The sequence below is a fragment of the Petaurus breviceps genome, unplaced genomic scaffold (assembly GCF_028583685.1).
Source record: "Petaurus breviceps papuanus isolate PSGF00001 unplaced genomic scaffold, PetGlider_PUasm1.0 186, whole genome shotgun sequence".
Lineage (NCBI taxonomy): Eukaryota > Metazoa > Chordata > Mammalia > Diprotodontia > Petauridae > Petaurus > Petaurus breviceps.
This window is the reverse complement of record NW_027185798.1, coordinates 25638911-25666658: the sequence shown is the minus strand read 5'-3', so window position 1 is coordinate 25666658 and position 27748 is coordinate 25638911. Positions and strand designations below refer to the sequence as shown.

The 27748-nt window shown below is 42.1% G+C and overlaps 1 pseudogene; it reads right to left on the bottom strand.

The window, feature by feature from the left end:
- Positions 1-272: 272 nt before the first annotated feature.
- LOC138162217 (lactoperoxidase-like) lies at positions 273-27281 on the bottom strand (annotated as a pseudogene).
- Between the last annotated feature and the right edge of the window lie 467 nt (positions 27282-27748).

Below are 27748 nucleotides of genomic sequence, written 5' to 3'. Positions count from 1 at the left end.
CTTCCCTCCCCTAGCACTCCCCACTAAAAAGAAGGGGAAGGAATAAAAGCAAAACCCTTCCAGCAGATATGCCTCCTCACATTTGACAGGAGGTACTGGGAAAGGAAAGGTGGAACTGGAATGTAGTGAAAAGGAAGGTGGGAGCCATTCTGCGAAGGGCCTTAAATGACAGGTCCGAGGCCTCTGCCAGGGAAGCCGTCAGATGTCTGAATAGGGAGGACGACATGGGTCACTTGTAATGTGACAGCTGAGTCCTGCACGTCGGTGACCCCTCAGCCAGCTGCCCAGATCCCGCACACGCCTAAGGGCGGCGAAGCCGTGAGTGACTGCTCTGGCAGCTTCTTCCACCACCTCGGACGAAACTGCCGCGGGCCTGAATTACTCGAGTCTACTCGAAATAAACCCTTCCTACCCCTGCCAGGGGCTTGTACGTCCTTCTTCCTGCAGAGAAGGGTCACTAACGTCCACTCCCTGCTCTGGGGCTGACGCCCACGACTTAAAACAAAGGCATGAACATTGTTCGGTCACAAACACCAGCGCTACAAGTGGCTCCAGGACCCTGGAAAGCTCCCGTAGGCACTACGAGCTAGGAAACGCAGGAGTTAAAGGGGAGGTGGAGGGATCCGGGCTAGAAGGGACTCCACCACTTATCCGAAAACTTGGCGCAACCCTGCCGGCGAGGGAAACTGCCAAGATGCCCTGGGAGAAAAACAACACCTTAATGCCATTAAGTAAAGAACCGTGGGCATCCTGCATTAGCCCCCAAAGGAAAACAGGGCCTGGAGCTACCAGGAGGAAGACCCACGACCTGGTTCAGAGACTGTGTGCCTCGCGTTCCCTTTCCCAGGCTTCTCTGAGACATAATAGCACACAGCATAAAACGAGCAAGCCCAGCCCAGACCTAAAGAAGAAAACCAAGATCAACACAGTTTAGCTAGATGGTTCCGTGGTTAGAGAGTTGTTCCTGGAGATAGGAAGACCTGAGTTCAAATCCAGCTTCATACGTTGTGATGTTGGGCAAGTCACTTTACCTAGGTCAACCTCAGTTTCCTCATCTGTAAAGTGGGGATAACAATAGCTCCTGGCTACCAGAATTGTTAGGAAGATCAAATGAGATATAACTGTAAAGCACCCAGCACATAGTAAATACTATACAAATATTAGCTATTGTTCCTATTATCATAACTAAGAGCTAGCATTTAGAGATTGCTTTCAGGTTTGCAAAACACTTTACAAATATTATCTCCTTTGATTCTCAAAACAACCCGGGAGGTAGATGCTATTATGAACCTGTTTTACAGATGAGAAACCTGAGTCAGACAAAGGTAAAATGCCTTGCTCAGGGTCACACAGCTAAGAAGTATCTGCATCTGAATGTGAACTTAGGTCTTCCTGACTCCAGGCCTAATAATGCCTTACCCACCTGGCAGCCCCCATTTACAATGTGGAGTATGGACAGGAGCTCTGTGCAGTGTAAAAGGTGGAAGCAATGTTAATGATCCATCCAATAATTAACAGGCAGGGGCATGCCATATTCCTGGAGTCAGAAGACTTGTCTTCCTGAGTTCAAATCCACCCTCAGATACTTACTAGCTGTGTGGCCCTGGGCAAGTCACTTAACTCTGTTGCCTCCATTTCCTCTTCTGTAAACTGAGTGGGAGGAGGAAGTGACAAACTGCTTCAGTATCTAGAGTCAGGAAGACCTGTGTTCAAATCCTGATTCAGACACCTAGCAAGCTATGTGACATTGAACAAGTCCCTTGACCTCTCTCAATCTCCTTTTTGTAAAATGAAGATAATACTACCACCTCATAATGACCATATGTAAAGCACTTTGCAAGTCTTTAACTACTGTGTACTATTATTATTATTAGTTATTATTACCATACTTTGGTCATAACACACTTTCCCTGATGGAGTGCTCATACAATGCTGGCCTTGTGGCTATTAGTGCTTTCTGGGTCTCATCAGTCACAGTTCAATATATAACAGTTCATGTCCAGAACATGCTGAACAAGGCTCTATTGATGGGGAGATATCGACTGTGAGGCTTCTCTAGGTAAGGAGGACAATTGGGAGTAGAGTAGAAAGCTCTCAAGGGCAGCTAGGTGGTGAAGTAGATAGAACACCAGGCCTGGAAGCAGAGAGACTTATCTTTGTGAGTTCAAATCTGACCTCAGACATTTGCCAACTGTGTGACCCTGGGCAAGTCACTTAACCCTGTTTGCCTCAATTTCCTCATCTGTCAAATGAACTAGAGAAGGAAATGGCAAACCATTCCAGTATATTTGTAAAAAAAAAAAATCAAGTCACAAAAAATCAGATACAACTGAAACAACTAAACAATAACCATAAAGAAATCTCTCTTTCTATGGACCTTTAGGTCAGTGTTATAGTATTCCTGCCTGGGAATCAAGGACAAAAAGAACCCATCAGCACTGGTGTTTCATGGAACAGTTCCATGTAACAGCAAAAATTGAAGCCAATGGGAGGGAAGAATGGTATGGGATAATCCAAAATGGCAGCCAATCTAACCATCCTATTTGGCTTTGAAAATATGTTGCTGTTGATACCTTTTACTTGAATAAGTGTTTGTCTGTTTGCCTGGTAATTTATACCAAACTTAATAAGGATCATTCAGGAGAAGCCAAGAAACTATCCAGTTTCCTAATCCTACCTCTGCTGCTTAACTCTCAAAAGCAGCTGATTCTGTGCTAAAAACAACCATGTTTCAACCTAAGGCGCAGCACCAGCTGCCTCCTTTTCAAAACTCAGGACATGGTTAAGTATTTAAGTTTCAAAGGGCTTTACAGCTGCCTGTAGAGAAAAAAAGTAAATTCAAAATGTGAGATGTCAACAATCAGGTAATTAAGGATAATTCACAGGTTTCAGAAAAACCAAAAGGCAGGCAAACGACAATCTGGTTTAATAATATCATTGACTTGTATTTAGACAGATAGACATTTAGATAGCTTTGAGGTCTGTAAAATGCTTTTCTCCCAACAATCCTTCTAAGGAGGTAGAGTATTATTAGTCCCATTTTACAGATGAGAAAACTATACCTCAGAGAGGTTAAGTGATTTGCCTGAGGTCACACAACTGGTCCATTTGATTTGAAACTTCACATTAGAATAAAGGCTATTAAACCTGGGATTCATGGAGGATCTGTGGGTATATTTCAAGGGATGCATGACTTCTATGGAAAAATAAAATAAAGTTTTAACATAGTTTCCTTTATAACTCTATGTATTTTTTTATTATTCTGAGAAGAGGTCCATAAATTTCCCTCAGACTTCCAAGAGGGTCCATGAAACAAAAAAGGTAAAGAACCAAATCATTCTTCTCCCATCAATCCCCACTCCTCTTGGACACTCCAGCCAAGCCTATGAATGTTTGCCAGGTGACTGGCTTACTTCTGCCTCTGAGACTTTTTTGCCCAAAAGCTCATTGCAAGTGAGAATTATTTTATTCTTTGTCCTTGTAACTCTGAACTCATAGCATAGTGCCTGACATACAGCAGGCATTTAATAAATACTTGTTGATTGATTGATTAAAGCCCAGTTCTCTCCTGACCTCTAGGCCAATGCTCTTTCTACTACTGTAGAAATGGCTTACTCCTAGAACTCATAAAAGTTGAGTTCTAGTCTCCTCTCTGCCATTGTTTTACTATGCAACTTCAGGCAAGTCATTTCCCTTTGTCAAATGAGGGAGATGAACTAGGTCACCTCTAAGGACTCTGTTCCAATTGGAACTGGCCCTGACTGCAACAGTTTTTGAGTCATTGGAAGCTAGAAGGATATCTGTGTAAAGTGAGGCAGGGAACAACAATGAGAAAAACATAATCCTTACCTTTCTACTCAATTCAAACTTTCCAGGGAGACAAATCAAGCTTTCCAAACTGTGCAATTTACAAAGTCTTCAGGATAGTTGTTAACTTGAAACACATCTCTAGGGACTTCATAAAGGTGGGTGTTGTCACAGAACAAGAAAGACAAGGAAAAAATTTTCAAGGCTTCTACCTGCTCATCTGTGAAAACCCCTGAATTCTCCCATCAAAACTTGCAGAAAACCAGGAAGAAACTGACCAGTCAAGAATACAAGCTTCATTTAATAGTCCTCCCTCTGAGTGCATACTGTGCATGGAAAAGGATAGGATAGCATCCAGGCACAATTCCCAAGGAATGTCAACCAGCCCATCCACCCCCATCTGCCTTCTTCCCCTGACACTGATCCTTCTCATCCCTGATTGGAAGAGGAAGGTGCAATTCTTCTCATTCATGTAGCTAATAAGCAGAGCGTGCTTGGCAACAGAATCATGGAGGGAGGTAACACCTCTCTGCCACTACCATTCGAGGTCCTTACCACCCAGCCTCTGAAGGTGCCCAGACTCCTCTATCAAGTCCTGTTCCTGACACCACTACCCACTACTTCTTTCAGGTGAGCTCCATAGTATCACTTTAAGACTGCAGACCCAACTATGACATTTACTCAATATTCCTGAATTAGAAAACTTTGTATCACAAATAAAATACTAGGTTTAGAGTCAGGAAGACCTGGATTTGAGTCCCACCTGTCCCCATCTCAAATCTGCTGAAACTGTCGGCCAATCAGACAGGAAAGCAGAGGCCCCACTCTCCCATTGGGAACAAAAGGCTCCACCACAGCCCCGATCCATGGTCAGTATTGTCTGCTGTCCCATACAGGTCCAGAAATTTCTCGGCCAATTTTATGTTCTGGAGAACATCACCAAGTTCCTCCACAGTCTGTGGCTCTGAGAGACCACAGAAACATCTCCAAGCATTGTACCCTGGAACAATACCATGGAAAGATAAAGCCACCACTCCCTAACCTTTCTGCCCCACCTTCACCCAATCACTCTTCTCCCATCAGTCCCCACTCCCACTGGCCACTCCAGCCAAGCCTATGTATGTTTACCAGGTGGCTGACTTATTTCTGCCTCTGAGACTTTTTTGCACATAAACCCCAACCCCATTCTCCCCTCCTCCAAAAAACCTCAAAGGTCCTCCTAGCTCTTTTTCATCAATCCATATATCTGTCCACTTCATCAAAACTTACTTCAGACCTGACTCCAACGATATAAATGGAATGAAGCTGAATACTGGAGGATAATTATGACCAAGCAGGACACTGAAGAAGATACCAGAAAATGCACCTCCCTCCTTTGTAGAGGTGGAGGAGAGGGTCCAGGGGAGTAGAATATTGCATATACCTTCAGATTCCATTGATGTGTTAGTTTTGCTGAGCTTTTTTACTTGCCTTAATTACAAAGAATGGCTTTCTCCATGGGGAACAGCTGTATTCAGAAATGAAGGTCATATAAAAAAAAGAATGTATCAATAAAAATATATACATTGAGAGAGAGTTTCTGCCTCCAGGAGTTCCCTATATTAATGAAATCACAGCTCCAGTGACTATCACTGCTGATTTTTCACTTATTAATAAAGTAAACTCCCCTTTCCAAATGGCCTTTTGCAAACAGCTGAAAGATATCTTCATAAAGAATCTTTTTCTCACTTTTCTTTCTCTTCACCTTTTTTTTTATTATTTTACTATTTTAACAAAATCCAAATCTTCCTCTTTCTTTATGGCAGTCCCCTCATTTTCTCATATCCTTTCTGTGTAACCCAGGAGAGGCTTTACGATCATTTCTTCTCTGGCTATCACCTGTTTCCCTTCACAAATGTATTTTCTTATATTATTGAGCAATTTTTCTTTGCTTTGTGATGATATAAAGAATAAAAAATACCAAGAACCAAAGCCTAGAATCTGAGCGAGTATGTTCTAAGTGGGTCAGATTGATTCCAGGGAAGATTTAAAAAAAAAAACAATGATAAATAATGGATCTTATTTTAAAAATCAAAGAGAATGCAAGCTCCTTGAGGCCAGGAACTATCTCACTTTTATGTTTGTATCCCAAGTGCCCAGCACATGGTAGGTGCTTAATAAATGTTTTAGCTGATTGCTATTCATTCATTCTAGTTAATCCAGAATCCGGTGAGAGAGTGGTGCTATCCCTTGGTATAGCAAAAAGAGGGCTAGATTTGGGGTCAGAGGTACTGAGTTCAAATTCTGACTCTGCTATTTACTACTGCCTTGTGACTTCAGGCAAGTCACTTAATTTCACTTGACCTCAGTTTTCTCATCTGCAAAATGCAAGGGTTGGACTCTACTCAAGGGCTGGCTAACTACAGCCTGAGGCTTGGCTCTTGGGCTGTACACAATGGAGAAGAGAGGAGGCATACCTGGCTATCAAAGTCCTAGTTTGCTGACCACTGGACTAGCTGATGTTAAAGATCCCTTCTAGCTATTATCCTAAGAGCTATACTATCCAGGAGGCAACATGATACCGTGTTTCCCCGATAATAAGACCTATCCCAAAAATAAGCCCTCCCCTTACTATGTAAGATTCCTCTAAAATAAGCCCTCCCCAAAAAATAAGCCCTATTGAGATTGCTAATGTAGTGAAGGTGATCCCCTGAGCTACACGCTACATTACGGTACCCTCTGTATGCACCGTCCCCCCCCCTCCCCGTGAAACGCATGCCGCACTCTGAGCTGCATCCAATCAGAGCTGCAGCAGTGAGCGCGTCATCCTGTTCTTCCCCAGTGATTTACTTGCTGGCACCATTGAAAGCAGTGCTGCGGAGGAGAGCTGAGGCAGGACAACATAAAAATCCGGTATGTAAGCGAGAGTGAGGGGGCATGATGGAGGATAAAAAGGGCATGATGGAGGAAAAAAGAAGAACTCAGGGGGCACGATGGAGTGAAAAGAAGGACTGATGGTCATAATTTTATTATTCTGTCTGTTTTGACCTTCAGACATGAGTACAAAAAGGAAGAGCTACCGTATACTGTTGAGTATAAGAAAGCAATTGTAGAGGAGTCACATGGCAAGAATCTTGCAGTTTTCTGTAAAGAAAAACTTTTGGATCTTTGAATGGTCAGAAAATGGAGAGCAGATTATAATAACCTCAATCAACAGGTGGATGAGGGAAAAGGGAAAAAGCGCAGGTCTGGATCAGGTCGGCAGCCCTATATCCTGACTTGGAGATCCTCATTGGTGAATGGATTGCTGACAGGAGAGCAAAGGCCTTGGTTGTGCGCAGGGCTGATATTCAAGCATTTGCCCTTTCAATGGCACCAGAGTTTGAAATGGTCTCAGAAGGATTCAAAGCATCACAACACTGGTTGGACGGTTTCCTTCAACGGTAAGAACTGTCCCTAAGAAGATCAACAACACTGTTTAAGCTGGAAGATGCTGAAGTTATTAAACATGCACTTGCATTCAAGTCCTTTATTGATAGTGTCGACATTTCCAAGTACCAAACCCGCAATAAGATTGCTATGGATGAAACTGCAGTGTTTATGGGACAAGGATCTCAAACAAGAATTCATCACAGGGGTGCAACGTCAATCTACATTCCCACCACTGGCTATGAAAGTGCACGGGTCACCTGTGTTTTGGCAATTCGTTTGGATGGAAAGAAAGCCACACCTCTAATCATCAGTAAGGGCAAGAAAGATAAGATTGAACGTGTATCTGGCATTTACGTTCTTGAAACCAAAAAAGCCTGGTGTACACAAGCAGTTATAAGAAAGTGGGTTGATTTAATGCTGCCACTTGTTATGCGAGGTAACCAAAGAGGTCTGATAGTCTGGGATTCAGCCAGCACTCACCACGCTAAAGAAATGAAGAACTTCCTTGCAGAGAGAAGAATAGATCAAGTAATGATTCCTGCAGGAATGACTGCCTATCTCCAGACCCTTGATATTGCAATAAACAAGCCATTCAAGGACCATTTGCGCATGGAAGTCAATGACTACATTGAAAATAGAATGGAAAGAAATCAGTGTGGAAACTTTGTGAAGCCTGTCTGCAAGAAGTCGTGACTTGGGTGAAGAAGTCATGGGATAAAATTACTGACAGCTGTGTCGCCAAGGCACTACGAGCAGGTTACCTGGACAAGACATATTCATTTAAAGAGAGCTATATTGCTGGACATGACAGATTGGTTCCACTTCTTCTGAAGGAAATGGAGGCTCAAGACATCCAGGACGGAATTCAGGGTATGGACACTTATGACGATGTTGTTGAAGAAGATGACATGATCATTATTGAATAAAGGTACATTTTTTTGTTCACATTTACCTGTTTATTAAAATTGCTGTCAATGTTCATTAAAATAAGCTCTCCCCTGAAAATAAGCCCTCTGGTGTTTTTCTGTCCAAAAAAAATTAATAAGACAGTGTCTTATTATCGGGGAAACACGGTATTAGCAGAATGAGTACTGATTTTAAGTCAGAGGGCCTCCTGCTGGTATACGTGTGTTAGGCAAATCTCTCTCCCTCTTGCTCAGTCAAAGCAATTGTCTGTGAAGACAATTCCCTGAGACCCTAAGATTCAGAGCTTTCACTACAAAACTCACCAAGACTCTCTCTATCCCCTCCACTCTCTTAGAGATGCATCATCTATGGATCATGGAGGAAGTGTACTGCTAAGATAGGTTGACCCCAAGTTTAGAAGGTAGGTTATTTAATTCTTATGTGCCACACCTATCATTGACCACACCCTAACTCAGCAGTCAATCTGGCAAACCCCTCCTCCTTTTGGCCACCTGGCAGCATGTCTGCTTTCTTAAGGGAGAAGGGACAGGAGGGACATACCTGGGATGCCATGGTCTCTTCCCCTTTGCAAGTTAATAGAAACCAGATCTAACCCATGATTGCAGTCTCTTCAAAGAGTCGATCTTGGACCTCTTCATTCAGGATCTCATCCTGCTTCATCATATTGGATGGGTTGACAAATAGTCCTCAGAGGATTGAATCAATGCCCCCTAAAAAACAGAGACACCACTAGGTTCTATACATGTAGGGGAAGGTACCAGATGGAATCACAGAATCTCAGAGTTAGGAGTGGGTTCTGGAGCCATCTAGTCCCACCTTAAACAAGAATCTCCTCTATTACATACCCCAAAAGTGGTCATTCAACCTTGTAAGGAGGTGGCACCTACTGCTTCCATTTCATTTGTAGACACCTCTAATTGTTAGGAAGTTTTTCTTTACCTCGAACCTTGCTTCTTGGCAAGCTCCATACACTGCTCCTGGTTCTGCCCTCCCGGATCAAGCAGAACCAGTTTAATACCTGTCCACATGTTAATCCTTCAAATACTTGAGAACAAGTACTAATACTCTCCCAAGTATTCTCTTTTTCAGCCTAAGCATCCATAGTCCCTTCAAATGATCCTCATTTGGCATAAATGTTGCCATCTCGGTTGCTATCCTCGAGACATTCCAGCTTACCAATATCCTTCCTAAAACATGGCATTCATAGACATGATCTGACCAGCACTAAGCACTCAATGGGACTAACAACTATTCTAATGCTGGGCACTAGAATATTAGCACTGGAGAAGCACTGTAACATTGGAGGGCATACACTGAACCTGGCTTTGAGTTGTCAGTTATTCAGATGGTTGAGTGATCTTGGGCAAGTTCTCCCTACCCCCTAAGTATGGGGATCCCCTAAGCCTTCCGACCCCAGGTCATCTTCCTTTCCCTTCCTAAACTCTTACTCTTGGTGGGCATCATCTGCTCCCATGAATCTGATCATCACCACTACACACATAATTCTTGAGCTCCATCCTGCATTTCCAACGAACTATTGGACATCTCCATCTGAATTTCCTCTAAGTACCTCCAACTCAACACACCAAGACTGACCATATAATGCCCCCCTCCCCAAATTTGCCCTTCCCTCCCAACTTTTCTTTTGTCTCTCGCAGGCACTGCTTTCTCAGTAAATCCCATTTGTCTATAATATTTCAATCTCCCTAACCTCTCACATTTAATCAGATAACACTAAAAATAACTGACCTGTACAGATAGACGTATGTTGGAAAAGTATGTTAGACACATCTGAGTCTCACAACACCCCTATGAGACATCACAGGCATTTTGTAGATGAGGAAATCAAAACTCAGAAATGTTAAAGGCATTGCTCATGGGCATACATCTAGTGTCAGAGGCAGGAATCAAGCCCAAGTCTCTTCTTCCTACAAGCCCAGCAGGCCAACTCCAACCTTTTTTCCATAAATATTTTATATTTAGCACCTCTTTTATACCCACATTACCAAAAACCTCATTCAGTCTCATAACCTCTTGCCTAGTCTCTGCCTACAATTCCTCCCCCTTTGTGTCCATCCTTAGCAAGAGAGAGACAGTTAATTTTAGGAAGAGAAACAAAGTCTCCTTGATCCCTTTCTCCCCCTGACCTCCAGCCCTGGACCATTTTTTGGTCACTAGGTCCTTGTTCGCTTGGAGGCTGCCACAGGGGTGATGTTGAATATGCAGACCTTGTAAGCAGGTTTCTAATGGACAGAAGAGTCTGAACATGCTCCTTTTCCACTCAAATACCTTTAGAAGCTCCTGATTAGGTCTTTATAGGATATGATACAAACTCCTTAGCCTGACATGAGTAGGTATAGGCAAAGCTGTCAGGTAGCCAGATTCTCTGTTTATTAAGAAAGCCCTTCTCTATTGCCTCTAAGATCAAATAAAAACACTGGTATTTAAATCCCCTTCCAACCTGGTGCCAAACCAGCTTTCCAAACTTATTATTCATTACTTCTTTTCAGTCACTCTATGGTTCAGCCAAAGGGGCCCTCTTATTATTCCTTCAGTATAAGACTCTATCTCCCACTCCCTGCTTTTGCACTGGATGTCTCCCATGCCTGGAACATGCTCTCTCCTCACTTCCAATGCCTAGACTTCCTAGTTTCCCACAAAACTCAGTGGGCATACTACCTTCTACATGCAATTTTTCCTTAATACCCCTGAAAGCACCTCTCCTCTCATAAAAATATTATTTTGTATTTATTTTATGTGAGAGACAGCCCAGCATAGTGATTAGAGAACTGGTCCCAGAGGCAGGAAGGTCTGGGCTCAAGTCTCTCCTCTGAAACAGACTGTGTGGCCCTAGATGATCATTTAACCTCTCCGTGTCCCAGTAAGTTCTCTAAGACTATATGTTCCATAGAAGATTCTGACCTACATTGATAGAAGGAGTTCCCTCATCTGAGAGTTCCCAGTATAGGTGAAAATATAGATTCGATTCCTCTCCATAATCCTTTATTGTGTATACAATTATTTAGAAACAGCTTCACTCTCCTGATAGAATGTAAACTCTGTGGGCAGGGATTATTCCTTTGTTGTGACTATATCTCCAGGCCTTAGCAAGGTGCCTGGCCCACACTAGGCACTGGATAAATGCTTTGTAATTGGTTGGTTGGTTGGTTAATCTTGAAAAGACAATGAGTGCTCATTAGCTCTACAGGACAGTTTGCTCTGTCCCGTGTTATGACATGTAGAACACACCCCTCACCCCAGACAGGCCAGCCCTCTCACAGGTGGGCACTGAAAACTGTATGCCTGACAGACTTCAGATATGCAAATATATTATCTTCCCCAAGGCTGGAAACAGCCCAGAGAGTGCAGGCCTGACAGACATGGGTCAATAGCGCCATCTTTCTATATGAAGGATGACGATACTGATCCTTGCTATTGGCTAAGATAATATTCATAAGGCCTGGGTCATCAAATAGAATTGCTGACCTGGCAAATGGGCTAACCAAATGGGAAATCCTGGTTGAGTCCACACAAGGAGAAAAGGCCTCTTATCACTGGTTTGAGACATAGATCAGCTGAGTGGACAAGAAATTGTCAAGTGATTCAAACTTCACTTCCATTTACAACATGAATCTCTTTTAAACCAATTAACAGTAAGATGAAGAGTCTTTTATTTCTAAGCAGTTACAGATCTGCCCTCACCTGAGATATTGATTCCATGGCATTATAGAATGTCAGCCCTGGAAGGGATCTCAATTCATCTGACTCCTCTCCTTTTTTTTTTAAAGCAATCTGGGTTAAGTAACTTGCTCAAGGTTACACGGCCAGGTGTTTCTGGGTGGGTGCTAAGTGTCTGAGCCTGGGATTCCATCCCCAGGTCATCCTGACACTGGAGCGGATGCTCTTATTTGCTACGCTACCTGGCCGCCCCTACTCCTCTCCTTTTTACAGAGAAGGAAACTGAGGCCATTGGTTCTTGCCACTACACTGCATAGACTCCTAGTTTTCAAAAAGGTCAAATATGGAATATGGAGCCAGATTTAAAAGATCTTTGGAAGTTGGGTAGAAGAGTTACGTTAACAGAAACAACCTTGAACTTAGAGCAAGAGATCATTCTAGCACCAACTCCAGAGCTAGCTATCTGTGATGTTGGGCAATTCTTCATCTCTCTCAATTTCAGTTTTCCTCTTCTGTCTCTTCCTACTCTGATCTTTTATGATTCTAGGAAATTTCATCCCCTCCCATCCTAGGAACCTCTTCAACAGGCTAACATCTTGTAAGCAGCATCCATCTATTTGGAAAAATCATGGAGATAGGCAAGAGAGCTTTAGGGCATATACCTTACATAGGAAAAGGGGAGTCACCTTCATGGATCAGACCCTTGGCCCATATCTACCAGAATTATACTGACAAAAGAGGCCTTGAAGTGATGGTGTAGGAGGGTGAGCTGACTCTTCCCTGCCTTCAGCCTTTAAAGAAGGGTATATCTTCACTCTTCTCCCTAGTTAAGCATTGCTTTATCATTCAGAAATGTGTTCTTTTTTAAAAAAAAATCTATTTCCTGTCAGTACTTACACAGTACAATCAGGAGACCTGGGTTCTATTTCTATTTGACCTTATATCCCTTCTCTCTTGGCCTGTGGTGTCTTTATCTGTAAAATGAAGAGACTGGACTAGATGACCTCCAAGACTCTTTCCAGCTCTAAATCTATGGCCCTATCACAATCAAGGTTTTATAGATTTTGCTTATCTTGGAATTTAGACCTTGAAGGGGACTAAGAGGTCCGATAGTCCAAGCAATTTATTTAACAGATGAGGACTTTGAAGCCACAGAGGTTAAATTACTTGCCCAAAGTCAAACTTTGCAGGTAAGTGGCAAACCAAGAATTCAAATATTGGTCATATCACTCCAAATCCAATGTTCTTTCTACAATACCATGAGAACAGTTGCCTTTGTAGACTGAAGAGATCTAATGTGTTTGGCACTGGGTATCAAGTCAGGAAAACTTGAATTCAAATCTGGCTTCTGGTACTTCCTTGTTGTGTGACCCTGAGTAAGTTGCTTGATCTCTCTCTGCCTCAGTTTCTCCAGCTGTAAAATGGAGATAATAATAGCGCCAACCTCACAAGACTGTGAAATGAAATATTTGTAATATTTACAAATGAAATATTTGTACAGTGTCTGGCACTGAGTAGGCACATAATAAATGCTTGTTTCCTTCCTTTTATGTCAGATCTTTCCGCATCTTTGCTTCATCTCCCATATTACTCATCAGTTTAGGTTTACCTTCTAGGATAAGCCTCCAAGGAGTAAAGAAGGTGACATGGAGAGGGATCGTTGAGTTCAGGCCATCTGGCTGAAACTCTTCATTCAAGCGGGTCATGAAGGGTGGGATGGAGCCATGTCCAAACCGGAAAGCCAATGAGAAGACATTAGCCACTATTGGCTCCACAGACTCATTGTAGCCTGTGTAGGGAGGGATATATTGCTCAGTCTCATTTCCCAGGACTAGAGGCAGATAATCTCTGTAGCTGATGATCTGAAATGAAATGAAGATGAAGAGAATCTGTTTTCTGCTAGGTGGCAGAATTCTGCAGCAAACAACCTTGCCCATCCCCACTGGTGTAATGTAATGCCAAAAGAAAGGCAACTTCCCAAGGTTCAGAATACCAGCATAGGTGCTCTCCATTTTATTCAGTAACAAACCCGGAACAGAGAAGATCAAAACATGACATCATTCCAAATACAGCATTTACTAAGTGTGATTAAATAATCTCCAAGTACTACCCCACCCCAGGACCTTCCAATCATTCAATCAATTACAAAGTCTCTGTTCTAAATACTTCTCCACCCCTAGGCTATACCTTAATTAAGTCCACCACAAAGCCCCTCTTCTCAAATGGAGATTAGTTTCCAAACATAAGGTCAAAAGTTCCCCACCCCTGGATCACAATTGAATCTACCCCAGAGTTACATCAAGTTTAAACACAGCACTTAATACCCAAATGGAGGTCTTTTCTTCATCTTGACACGAGGCAAGTTCTCAGCAATCTTAGTTCCTGGGGAGACAAGGCTTAGCAAGGCCATAAGATACATTGCCAGTCCCTTCATGAATTTATCCTCTGTCTGTAGAACAGTCCTAGAACCCCTGAACACATTAGCAAAGCCCTCTCCCAGGATTTCTGTAAACATACAACAAGAAAATCCTTCTTCAGGGCTTCTGAACCAACAGAAAGGCTCCCAGACCCCTGCAACAACAGCACTGTCCTTCACCAGTGGACAGTATTCACTCTGTCTGCAGGACAGTCTCCAGACCCCTGCAACAACAGCACTGTCCCTCACCAGTGGACAGTATTCACTCTCTGTCTGCAGGACAGTCTCAGGGCTTCTTAGCGAACAGCCAGGTTCCAGGACTTCTTCAACAAAAGGACTGTCTTTCACCAGTGGACAAATCTGGCAAAACAACATCAAAACAGACAGACAAAGTACCAGCAAAACAGCCATGTCTCCTCAGTCCTTGGCAGCTCAGGGGGCAGGTCTCAAAAGTCCAGGGCAATTCAAAGCGGCCACCAGCAATTCTCTTAGTCTCTCTCTCTCCAAGAGGTGCTGCTTCCAAAAAGATCTTCCGCCTCTCTCTTGTCTCTCCAAAAATCTATGTCACCAGCTCCTCCCAGTTCAGGACTTTCTTTTCACATCCACAAGTCCATCCCACAGGTGGGATTAACAAGCTCTGGGTTTTAACACAATCAGTTTGAAAAACTAAGCCAATACAGGGGAATCTTTAAATGCCATTACTATCACAACTGGTCAACTGAGCAAAGTCTTCATAGGATTATGATAAGATTTTACATTTATCCCATCTCTTCATTTTACTGATGAACTACTACAAAGAATCGAAATGACTTGTCCACTATACTGGAAATTTGGAGCTAGAGGATGTGGGTTCAAATTCCAATGGTGAGACTTACTATTTGACCTTGACCTCTCCAGGCCTCATTTTCCTCAATTGTAAAATGAAAGAATTGGACTAGATGGCCTTTAATGTCCCTTAAAGCTCATGATCTATGATCCTATGGCCTTTCTGGGCTTCAGTTTTCTCTATTATAAAATAAGGAAGTTTGACTGACATCTAAAATCCCTTCCTGCTATGTCCTAGGTAATACCTAGCAAAGTTAAACCCTAAATACACATCCTCTAATTCCATAACCAACACTCTTTCCACTATGGCACACTGCCTCCAATACAGACAGAGGTAGGATTTTGCTTTAAAACACTGAATATAGGGGCCACTAGGTGGCACTGTGAATAGAACACCAGCCCTGGAGTCAGGAGGACCTGAGTTCAAATATGGCCTCAGACACTTAACACAAAAACAAGCCTGTGACCTTGGACAAGTCACTTAACCCCAACGGCCCTCCAAAAAGCAAAAAAAAAAAAAAAACCATTGAATATGAATGTCCAAAAGATGAAAGATTGAAATTAAAATTTGTATCATTGTGGAAACTGGGGAAAGAAAAGATCAGACTGGTAAATATTTATGCTCCTCAAAATATGTTTGAAACAGGTACTCTTCAGGCACATAATGAGAAAATCACTGTTGGGAAAGATAATTAAACTGAGAATGATGATAGGGATGAAAATGGCTCAAAAGTGAAGCCAAACATTTGACAATCTATAAAATGTTTAGAATCATAGAATTTGTGTCTAGAAGACACCTTAGAATGAATGAATAAAAAAGCATTTATAAAATGTGCCAAACACTTTGCTAAGAGGTGGGGAAAATACAACTACAGAAACAAGAAGTTCTGAAGGAGCACGTATTCTAATTAAGGGAAACACCACCCATACAGGAGGGTTCTGCCACAAGGCAGATAGAAAGTCTGGTGCAGGGGTGGAGACCCTATGGCCCCAAGGCCACATATAGCCCTCTAGGTCCTCAAGAGCGGCCCTTTAACTGAATCCAAACTTCACAGAGAAAATCCAGAATTTCAACTTCAGTTTCCTCATCTGTAAAATGGGGGTAACAATAGTATCTGCCTCCAAATCCAGGATTTGTTCTGTGAGGTTCGGATTCAGTCAAAGGGCCAGACATAAGGGCCTAAAGGGCTACATATGGCCTCTGGACCACAGGTTCCCCACCCCTGATCTGGTGGCACTTCAAATGGCAACACCCTGGAGGTCCAACCTCCCTTTTATCTGAACAGTCTAGAATATTATTACCAAATAGAGAACTGGTCCAGTGGAATTGACAAGATATGTGCATATGGTTAGTTGGTTGTTGTCCTTCGTTCTTGAAGAGGCCCAAAATGGCATCACTATGTTGGGGTCAAGGCACAGAGTTTCTAACTGTAGCTGATCAAACCAACATGAACTTGGAAGGCTCTACCACAGCTTGGGCACAAATAGTCTATAGGAACATTGAGTGGAGATGTCTCTAAATTTGTACATTTCACATTTCTTTTGAGCTAATGCATTCGCAGAACATGGTGCCTTCTTTGACATGGGCCTGGCAAAACTAAACAGGTTGTGATATGAGTGAAAGATACCACTTTTCTGACTGAGCTATGAAAATAGCTGGAATTTATTACTTAAACATTAAGGAATTGGACAGAGGCATAGAAAAGATGGACAGATTTTGATCAGAACAGAGAGAGAGGAAAAATATGATCACGAATGATCCAGGAGAAAGATGTTCTACTTCCATTTCAAGAAGCCAGGTAGTGATAAAACACCAAAAACATATAATGTTTAAATTGGAAGTGACCTCAGAGATAACATCCCTATCTCCTCATCTTATAGCTGAAAAGGTTGAGACCCAAAGGGAAGAAGTGACTGTTCCAAGGTCACACTGCTCATTAATGATAGAACTTGGGATTTGATTTCATGTCATCTAATTCCTAGGCTAAAAAGTAGTCAGGAACCTTAATTTAAATCCCAAATTCTGTTGTTGCTGTTGTTGTTGTTTTGAGACAATTGGGGTTAAGTGACTTGCCCAGGGTCACACAGTTAGTAAATATCTGAGTTCAGATTTCAACTCAGGTCCTTCTGACTCTAGGACTGGTACTTTATCCATGTTGTTTACTACCTGTGTGATTTTGGGCAAGTCAATGGAGCTCAGTTTCCTCAGTTGGACTAGATGGCTTCTGAAGTCTTTTCCAGTTCTAGAGCTAGAACCCCAGGATACCTATAACACAAAGGTCTCTGGGAGAAGCCCAAGTCAATCTTGGGCTTTTATATTCCTACTGGAAGAGTTACATGACCAGCACAGTGTTGTAACATAATGCATGTAATCCTGCCTTAGCTCTCTTTTCACTATACCATCCTACCTTTCTTTAAATTTTTTTTAGTAGGAAGGAAACTCTCAAGGGAAGAGGTGAAGCCAAAAGACTTTAAAGAACAGAAGAGGCATTCACAGCAGCAGCAGCAGCAGGAGTGAATAATAGAGGGCACAGAGAGAGAAAAAACCAAGGTGAAGAAACTGGAGCGGAAACAACGAAACAGATCCAATGAGAGAAGTTCACATAAACAGGAGCAAGGTGATAAGGAAAGAAAGAAAGTCAAACACAGATATAGATCTCTTCAAAAAAGTATGGAATAAAGACAGAAGACAGGCTGAGTTGGATTTAGTGGAGAAAAACAAATTAAAAACCTATCCAAAAATATCTGTGAAGAAGAGAGGAGTTTTTTCAGGGAAAAACATTCCAGGAGCCAGTTAAGGTACCTCCAAAGGAAAGGGAAGCCATCTGGGCTAATGCCAGAATGCATTCCAATCAGAGAAGGAAAAAAGCAAATAATCTAACAGTAGACTTCACAGCTTGAAAAGTGAGTGGCATAATTGGAAGTAACAACACACAACAACAGCAAATAACAAAACTGAACACCATATAATTATAACAACCAAGGTTCTCTCCAAAGAAGACTTAAGAAAATGCACCATCCTCCCTCCCTTAGAAGTGGGGAACTATGGGAGTTGGACATCACGTACAATGTTATGGTCACTTCATTTGTGGGCTAGTTTTTTTGAATTGTTTTCTTTTCTCCCCCATCTCTTTTTTATTTTTTGTTACAAGGGATATCTCACTGGGGAGGGGAGGGGAAAGGATATATAATGTGAAATAAAGGGTGATGTAATAATAGCCATATTTGTGCTTTAAGGTTTGCAAAACTCTTTACAAATAACTCATTTTATCCTTACAACAACCCTTGGAGGTAGGTACAATCCCCATTTTACAGATGAGGAAACTGAAGCAAACAGAGGGTTAAGTGACTAGCTCAGTGTCTCATAGCTAGTAAGCATCTAATGCAGAATTTGAACTCAGATCTTCCTAACTACTGGTCCAATACTCTATCTACTACACCAGCTAGCTACATCAAAAGATTTTTGCTATTTTTTTAAAGAAATTAATGGCATGACCAATTTTAAAAGAAGAATTATGTCTAGTACTCTCAGTGCTAAGGATGTCTACAAGGTCTCTGGGGCAATCTACCTTGGGCTTTTATATTCTTACTGGAAAGATTAACATGGCTAACACAATAGAACAAAAGGCATTAATGATGGTGTATTAGAAAGAAGAATGGAAGACTTTGAAAATGGAAGCCATTGACCTTACTAAACCCTGACTACATGCTTCTTGCAGGTATGCAGTTGCTAAGTCTGGTGATAATAACAGAACCAAGGTATAAGCCAAAGAGTATATGTACCCGAAACACTGGGTTATCTGAGAAATCACAGAAAATGTCAAAAGAGAAAGAGAGGGAAGATATTGACTAGCTCTGTATCTAGAAGAATATTGTGTTTGACAAGCCATGATATATTCCACCACATTGAAAATATTCGTTGGAATTTGCCAGATGGGAAGCCGAGATATGTGAAGACATTCTCTATCAGTGCAATCAGCATCTCCTGTCCCAGTGGGTGGGTGAGAAAAGATATGAAATTGACAAGGTGGGAGAGGTGAGGTGGCCCACCTGGGCCCTGCTGGAAATTAATCACGGCGTGTGAAGGTACCATCTCTATCAGCAACAGAATGAAAAAAATAGTCTTAAACTATTGATGTACAGTGGAAAGGGCACAGTTAGAAAATCAGAGGTCCTGAGTTCAAGCTTCAGCTCTGTACTTTATTATTTGTGTGACCTGGAGCAAATCATTTAACCCCCACAGGATGATTTCCTCATCTACAAAATGAAAGGGGATTGGAGGAGATGGTCTCTAGGCTTCCAAGGTCCCTTCCATCTCTAAAACTATAATGCTCTGTAAATGAATTTCTCATGAAAGCTAGAACCCACAGCTTAGAGCTGGAAGAGATTGCAGTCCAAACTTCCCATCTTACAGGAAACTGAGATCCAGAGGGCAAGAAATTACTTACCCAGAGATACAAGTCAGTATCACAGTTGAGATTCAAATCCAGGACCTCTGACTTCAAATCAGGATTCCTCTCACTAGACCTCACTGAGTGAGAAGTCACCCCAACCAAAAGTGCAAAACCTCAAACACTGTAGTCTATAGTATGCCATCCAGAGGACTTGGGTTCAGTTACTACCTGTGTGACCCTGGGCTAGTCTTTCAAATTCTCTCACCTCACTTGCACCATCTGAAAAATGAAAGGATTGGGATAAGTGGTCTGTGAAGTTCTTTCCAGTTCTGTGATTCTAAGATGTGAGAATAAAGAAAAAAGCCACAGCTCTGAGAAAGAAAAACCAGGAAAGATTCAAAGAAATATCCAGAGACGTCTATGGCTATAAAATAGAAATTGGTGGATTTGGGGATAAGGTTATTACAAAGATCTTTAAAGGCTTCTGGATATAAAACAGGGACAGAGAAGAGATGTCCCAGGGAATATTTTATGGAACAAACTGCTGATCAAAGCAAAATTAAGTTCGAGGACAAAAGGAACTATTCAAGAGTTGGTGGATGGGAGGAAGACACAGTAACATACATGGTCTCTGGGCCACACCAAAAACTTTTAGTGCCAGTTAGACAGGATTGTGGGAGGGAGAGGGTGGTAGAGAGGGAGGAGAAACCATGATGGATGACGCGAAAAGGAAAAGAAAGATAGTCACGACCTTGGGGCTAAAGATTCCTAAAAGGGAAGAAAATGCCTAGAAATATGCAAATGAACCATAAAATTTGGCTAGAAGATGAGAATTTATGAAGACCAAAAAGAAAGCAGAAAGGTTATGGCAAAGAATGAAAGAGACAAGCCAACCTGATAAATTAGGAGCTATGGGTATTGAACAATGCATATATATATAAAAAATATACGTATGTCCCATCCCCACCACAACTTTCCCCATCTCAGTTTTTTTTTTTGCCTTTTGGAGGGCAATTGGGGTTAAGTAACTTGCTCAAGGTCACATGGCTAGTTTTGTGTGTGTGTGTGTGTGTGTGTGTGTGTGTGTGTGTGTTAAGTGTCTGAGGCCAGATTCGAACTCAGGTCCTTCTGACTCCAGGGCCAGTGCTCTACTCACTGAGCCACCTAGCTGCCCCCCCCATCTCAGTTTTGATATATTGTGGATCAGCATAAGAAATTAAATGAGATTTTGGGGGAGTTTGCAGAAGCCGCAGAAGACACAGAAAAAGTTTAGAAACTCAGAAACACATAAAATATATGTATAATATTATATAATAGAGACATTTTATCTTTTAGTGGCATAATAATTCAGATGTCTTCTCTGATATGAAGAGAGGGCCCAAAATTTTTATGGATTTTTCAGATGGCAGGATACTGCACCCTAACCCCCACGATGTGGAAGGGATAACTGTATTGTGAAATTCTGCTACTATGTTTGCTGAATTTCTTTTGCCTATTTTTTTTTGTATTTGTTACAAGGTATTTTGTTATTTGGTATTTTTTAAAGGTATGGCTTGCTAGGTGGGAGATGAGAAGGTAGCAATTTGGAAATAAAGATATAAAAACAGAGGCTATCAATATTTTCTTAAACAAAGAAGAAGGTCCAGACCTGTAAAGAAAAACCAGAAAAGATACAAACAAAATAAATACAGAAACAAGCATTAAACAGCTAAGTGAAAGACAATGAAAATGTGTACTTAAATTTATAAGAAATCAGCATGTAATAGTTATGGAAATTTTGTTGGCTTCTTTGATGGTGCGATAAGAATTATAAATAAGTAAATATGCTATGCTAATACCATTCAAAATAAAGATCTTATCATAATGAGATGGGATAATAGGTGTGAAAATGTTCTGAAAATGTGTAAAACGCTACCAAAGAAACAAGGTATTGTTAATGCTGCTATCATTTCAAAGCATGGTGAATATGTTACTGTACATGCAAGAACTCTGGCTTTTACTGATCAGTGAAGGCCCCCAATATATCTGAGTTTAGGGACCCCAAAGGCATAGTGAGAGATAGTTGCAGGCCCACCGGTCAAACCTGCTGAAAGGCAGGCTGTCCAAAGCTGTGTCTTGATGTACAGGTCAATTTGGATAGGTCTCCTAAGTCAAGGAATCATCTAGTATGGGAGGAGGGGAGATTTAAAGCACCAGCATTAGCATTGGCAGGAAAGGAGGGGAATGAAGATGAGGGGAACAAAGGGGAACAAAGTGGGGGGAGGGACTTGAGCATCATTGATCTGGAGCTAGAAGGGACTTTGAAAATCCAAAACTCCTCATTTTACAGATAAAGAATTTCAGGCCCTGGGGAGGCTAGGTGTTACAGTGAATAGAGCACCGGCCCTAGTCAGGAGGACCTGAGTTCAAATCCAACCTCAGACACATAACACTTGCTAGCTAGGTGATTGACCTTGGGCAAGTCATTTAACCCCAATTGCCCTCCAAAAAGCAAAAAAAAAAAAATTTCAGGCCCAGAGAATAGATTTACTCAAAGTCACAAAGGTAGTAAATTATATGCCTATATCAGATTGTGTGACATCTTGGAAAGGGGAGAGGAAAGGGAGGGGGAGAAAATTTAAAACTCAAAATCTTATGGAAGTGAATGTTGAAAAATAAAAATAAATAAATTATTTTTTTAAGCCTTTTTAAGCACCAAAAAAAAAAAATCAACAAAAGCAGTAATTGGCAGAACAGGGAATTGAGACACAGAAAGGCTAAGTGACTTGCCCAGGGTCACACAGCTAATGAGTATCTGAGGCAGTATTTGAACACAGGTCTTCCCCAACTACAAGTCAAATGTTCCATCTAACCACTCCATGCTATATCTCATTGATCAAGACAGTTTTGTGAGCAAGCAATAACAATAAAAATTCACATTTCTACAACACTTCCTATGGGTTAGGCAATATGCTTAGTGCTTTGCAATTATTTTTGTTCAAGCCTCACAACAATCCTAGGAGGTAGGTATTATCACCATTTTACAGATGAGGAACCTGAGATAAAGAGGATTAAGTGACTTGCCCAGAGTCCTTGAGACTACTCCATGGTGGCTGGTTCATGGGAAACATGGGCCTGGAGAGCATCTAGACTTACCTGGATCATGGCCCCAATGATTTTCCGAGCCTTCTGGTACGACACTTCCCCTTCCTAGTGTGGATTAGCTCTTTCAGTTCCAAGGCAAGGCCGTTATGCTCCCAAAGAAAGAGTGTGAAACACCATGATGCCCCAGTGTTCACTCATCCTAAGATCCCCTTGAGAGACAGATGCAGGATGGGAAGCCACAGGTCAGCAACCAATAAACGGTCATTTCTAGAGGGCATATTTACCACTGTATCCCCCGTGCCTGATCCAGTAGGTGGTTGAGGAATGCTCATCAATGTCTTGATTAATTAATGGACCCAGGGCATAGATGGAGCAAAAAAGAGCGCCAAGTGTTGCATTCCTTCTATTTATAATATAATTCTCAAAAAAAAGAAAGAGTCCTGGGCCTGGAATCAGAGTCCAACCTTTGAAGATTACTTATCTGAGCAACCTTGGACAAGGGATTTCACATGCCTGAACCTCAGTTTCCTCATCTATAAAATGAGGGAATTGGTCTAGCAGGCCTCTGAGATCTAAGCTTCATGGGAAGTGACATCCCAATGCAAGTGGACAGAAGAGGCCTTATTCCCATAAGACAAGTCCCTTCCTCCTTTATAGGTAAGGACTTGATTGATGCCTATTGAACTGAATTGGTTGGAACAGAATTGAAAAATTAGACTTAACTGAATTAATTACAAGGAACTAAAGCATATGCTGGTAAAACCAGGAAAACCAGGTTGGGGTTGGAAGTAGATTTAGATCCTTTCTTCCAATCCACAGGAGAACAGTGGTGGGCAGCTTCTGATCCTCATCTCTGACTAAATCCCCTCTCCTCCATCCACCTCCAGTCTTAATCACTGCCACATGAGCTACAAAAGACCACAGAGGCCATCTAACCCAACTCCATTTTACAGATGAGAAAACTGAGGCCCAGATGGGTGTTAAGTGACTTGCCTAAGGTCACACACAAGGTAAGAGGAAGAGTCAAGCTTCATACTCAGGAACTATGATTTCAAATCCCATGGTCTTTTAATCTTTGCATCATAGTACACTGCCTTTCTTTATTAATTATTTAGACTTGCCTGAGTTAAACTGAGTTTGAACTCACTTACTAGCTGTGTGACCCTAGGTAAGTCACTTGAACCCCATTGCCTCAAAAAAAAAAAAAGAGTTGCCTGAATCTCTGAGAGATAAACTGACTTGCCTAGCTACAGTCTTATAGCCAGTATGGGTCAGAGGCAGGATTTGAACCCAGGGATTATAGAGTATTACCTTCTCTTCCATGGTATCTTTTAACATATAGAAGGGGACTGACCTTGTTCCTGGACTCTCTCCCCTGGAACCATGATCACAAATGGGTACTATCAGCATCCTTTGTTAGGAAGCTACTGTGCCACTTAGGCACTGGGCTGAGCACCCCAGTTAAGTTAACTTCACAACAAGTTAAGAATATGGTCACTCACTTTCAAACCTCATTACCTAAAACAGATTATAATTGGGGGCATGGAGGTCACATGCCCATTAAACTAATCATCTGTGGTCACTGCCAACTCTAAATCCTATGGACCTATAAATATGACACAAGTCTATAATTTTTGCCATGCATGGCAACTTTTTCAGCCAACATAGAACATAGCAGATCTAGCAATTAAACAATAAGACATTAGGAAGTCTCCTGTAGCACATAGAAGTGACTTCTCCAGGGCTGACCAACAGCAAACAACCTACTATGTGCCAGGTGTTTTGCTAAGTGCCACAGGCAGTGATTCTCTAAGAGCATGCTGGGGGTTCTCGCTAGCCGTTCCTTGCATTGTATGGAACTTGACACACTTGAAATCATACATGCATTTGTAAGTGTCCCATCTCTCCTGGAGTTTGCCTGACTTCTCAAGGCAAAAAACAATTTTATACTATAAGTAAAAATAAAAGTAATAAAAGGTTTTAGAACCCCTGATCCAGGGTCTCACAGAAAGTAAGGTCTTCCTGGCTCTAAACCCAACACTCCACCACACCTTACCAATAAGGCACAAGACCTGGAACTGTGATTTCACTGATACAGGGCACTTCCAGGTGAGGAAACTCCCTTTCCTCTCTTTTCCCTTCCTTTCTTCTCCTCTGACTTAAGAGCCTGCCCCTGAGATATGTCCACAACCCTACCCCACTTCATCCTTTAAGCACTATTGTTATTACAGCTCCATGTCCAACCATTCTCCCTCTCTGTGACCAGGAACTCTGAATATGCCCTCTTCAGGAAAGGGACCAGAACTGAGCCTAAGGAAGAGGGGGAAGATTCCCAGGAGAGGAGTCAAGTATCTTCTACTCACCTGATATGAAGCAAGAGATGTTGGCCTCCTTGTTGGTGAGCCAACAAGGGTTTAGGGCTCTGGTCTCAAAAGGCATGAAGTCAAGACCATCATCCTGGAGCTCTTCATTGATGGCCAAGAGACCCATGTCACTGCTCTGGTTGTGAAGCAAGTTGGCCAAGGTGTTCTCACTGCCATACACCATACTGGCATCCAGGAATGAGGTGATGCCATTAATCTGCTCCCGGATGAAGGAGTCAGGGTTGCAGGTGGGGGATGTGCGGATGAATGGCATACAGATGCCTTGGGTGTCAATCCTGGAGTCATTGGGAAGAAACTTGGGAAAGAGGCTGCTGTTTACTTCCTGGTTCCAAGAGTCCCAGCCTATGCTCTGTGATTCAACCAAACTGGTCTTCTCTCTGTTCTTCACACATGACACCATCTCCCATCTCCTCCCACTGCACTGTTTGTCCCTCATGATTGTAATGTACTTACCTCCACATCACAGAATCCTTCTCTTCCTATAAGACACAGCTCAGACACGATCTTCTTCTATCTTTCATGACTCCCTCAGTTACTAGCTCGCTCCCTGCCAAACTAGCTTATATTTTACTACTTTACATATATATTAATTATTGGGTTGTTTCAGTCCTATTTGACTCTTTTTTACTCCATTTGGCATTTTCTTGGCAAAGATACTGGAGTGGTTTGTCATTTCCTTCTTTGGCTCATTTTACAGATAAGGAAACTGAGGCAAAGAGGGATAAGTGATTTGCCCAGGGTCACTCAACTAAATAAGTGTCTGAGGTCAGATTTGAACTCAGGAAGATGAGTCTTAACTCTAAGTCTGACACTTAGCCAGTGTGCCACCTAGCTACCTCTATTTGCATTTACTCACTTTATATTCTTACTATATGAACTTTTATGCATAATTATTATCTCCTTCATTAGAATATAAGTGCTTCCTCAGTAGGAATTTCTTCATTCTTTCTGCTTTTGTCCCCTTTGCCTACTATGTTGTTTAGCACATAGTAGGTGTTTATTGACTTAATAAATCCTTGCTGATTAATTCATTCTTTAATGCCTAGCTCATCCTACAGGAAACTCTTCAAGGGTGTGTCTTCAGACCCCTAGTGTTCATACCTTATTTGTCCTTCTTCATATCTTCCTTCCCTTCCCCACCCCACGATATCCAAGCCCTCTTCCCACAAGGTCTTCAATGAACATTCTAAAAAATCTTTCTCTTCTCTATGATAATGCTCATCAGCCTCCCTAACCCAGAGATCCCAGCCCTGGCCCTCTGCAGGTCTGAGAGTTTAAATAGAGCACAATGCCCATCAGTGGCCACCTTGGTGCTCCCACATGCCTCTGGGAGCCATGACCAGGTCTGTAATTTGGACAAGGGTAGAGGGGGAAGGCTAGATCTGGAGTAAATTAACCTTTATGGACCACTTTGGAACAATATGGTAAAGCCTGTGGACTTAAAATTCTCAGAATTATGTTTTTAAATAATTGAAGGAGTTACTAAATTTCAGTTTGAGATTAGTGAGAAAAGAAGAAGTAATTTCCCCATCCAAGTTGATGGAGCCCCTAAAATCTACCCACAGATCCCTTGGGGGGGGGGGGGGGTTGTGGACCCCAGGTTAAGAACCTGCAAGCTAGATGATCGCAAAGGTCCTGACAAAAAACGGGGAGGGGAAGAGATAGGGTAGAAGAGGGGGGAAAGGAAAAGGTGGTAGGGACAGAAAGAGTAAAGAAAAAAGTTTATATATGTGGAAGGAATGAAGGTTGGAAGCCCACCCCAGATAAGATATTTATATTTAAACAGCAGCCTACAATTCCTTAATCCAAAGGAGTTCACTAATATTGGGAATTTCAGGCAGTAGGCCAGTGAGGAAGAAAGTTTGGGAAAGGAGGAAACTTTTATCAGCACCCCGCCTCAGGGGATACATAACATACAAGGACCAAAGCTGACCTATATGAGAAAGAGGAAATCCAGCGAAGGGCAATGGTGTCCTCATCTTAATAGGAAAGCAAGGGGGGTCCAAAACAGAGCTGCTAGAGGCACATGGAACTTCCTTTGTGTGGGGGTTAACATCACTGACTGGGGAGAAGCTCAAATCCTGGTCTACCCACTGCCTACACCGCATGAAGATGAGAGAGTGGTTCTGGTCCTGAGTGATGTTGCCATTGGAAATGCACGCCAACACATTCAACACTTGGCAGACCTATTCAGGGAGCAGAGGCAGTGACTGAAATGAGCTGAATCTGAGGTCTCTGGTGAGCTCCCAGCAATCATCAAGAAGCCTTGCGGTCTCTGGGCTCATTCTTCAATGCCACCCAATCCTGCTAAAGTCTGCAGCCCAGCATTCCTTTAATGCCCTCCCTCACCGCCATAGCTTCCCAACTCTATCTCCATAAGAAACACTATGGTAAAAGGAGAAAGAATTCCTGAACTGAGTCAGGAGGGACCTGGACTCCACAATCCTAGTTCTGACACTTACTCTATGCTCCTGAACAAATCATAAAACCATGTTGACACTCAGTGTCTTCATTCATAAAATATGCACAATGATACTAGTGCCTGGCAAGGAGGGGGTGAGGAAACTTTAAAGTGCAATATAAATACTTTATATGATATAAAATATAAACACTTTAGGCATGATGGAAATAGAAGGGGGCGTTTCAGTTGTTTTGTCCCAAGATTTGATCAGCATGAGGAACTCCCAGTATGGAAACTCCCTCCACTGCAGATCAGCCACTCTTTTTAAATTTATTGTCATAGGCTCAAAAGTTAATGAGTCCACAGAGCAAGAGCTGAAAAGGACAGTGGAAACCTCTCTCTAGCCCAATCCCTTCATTTT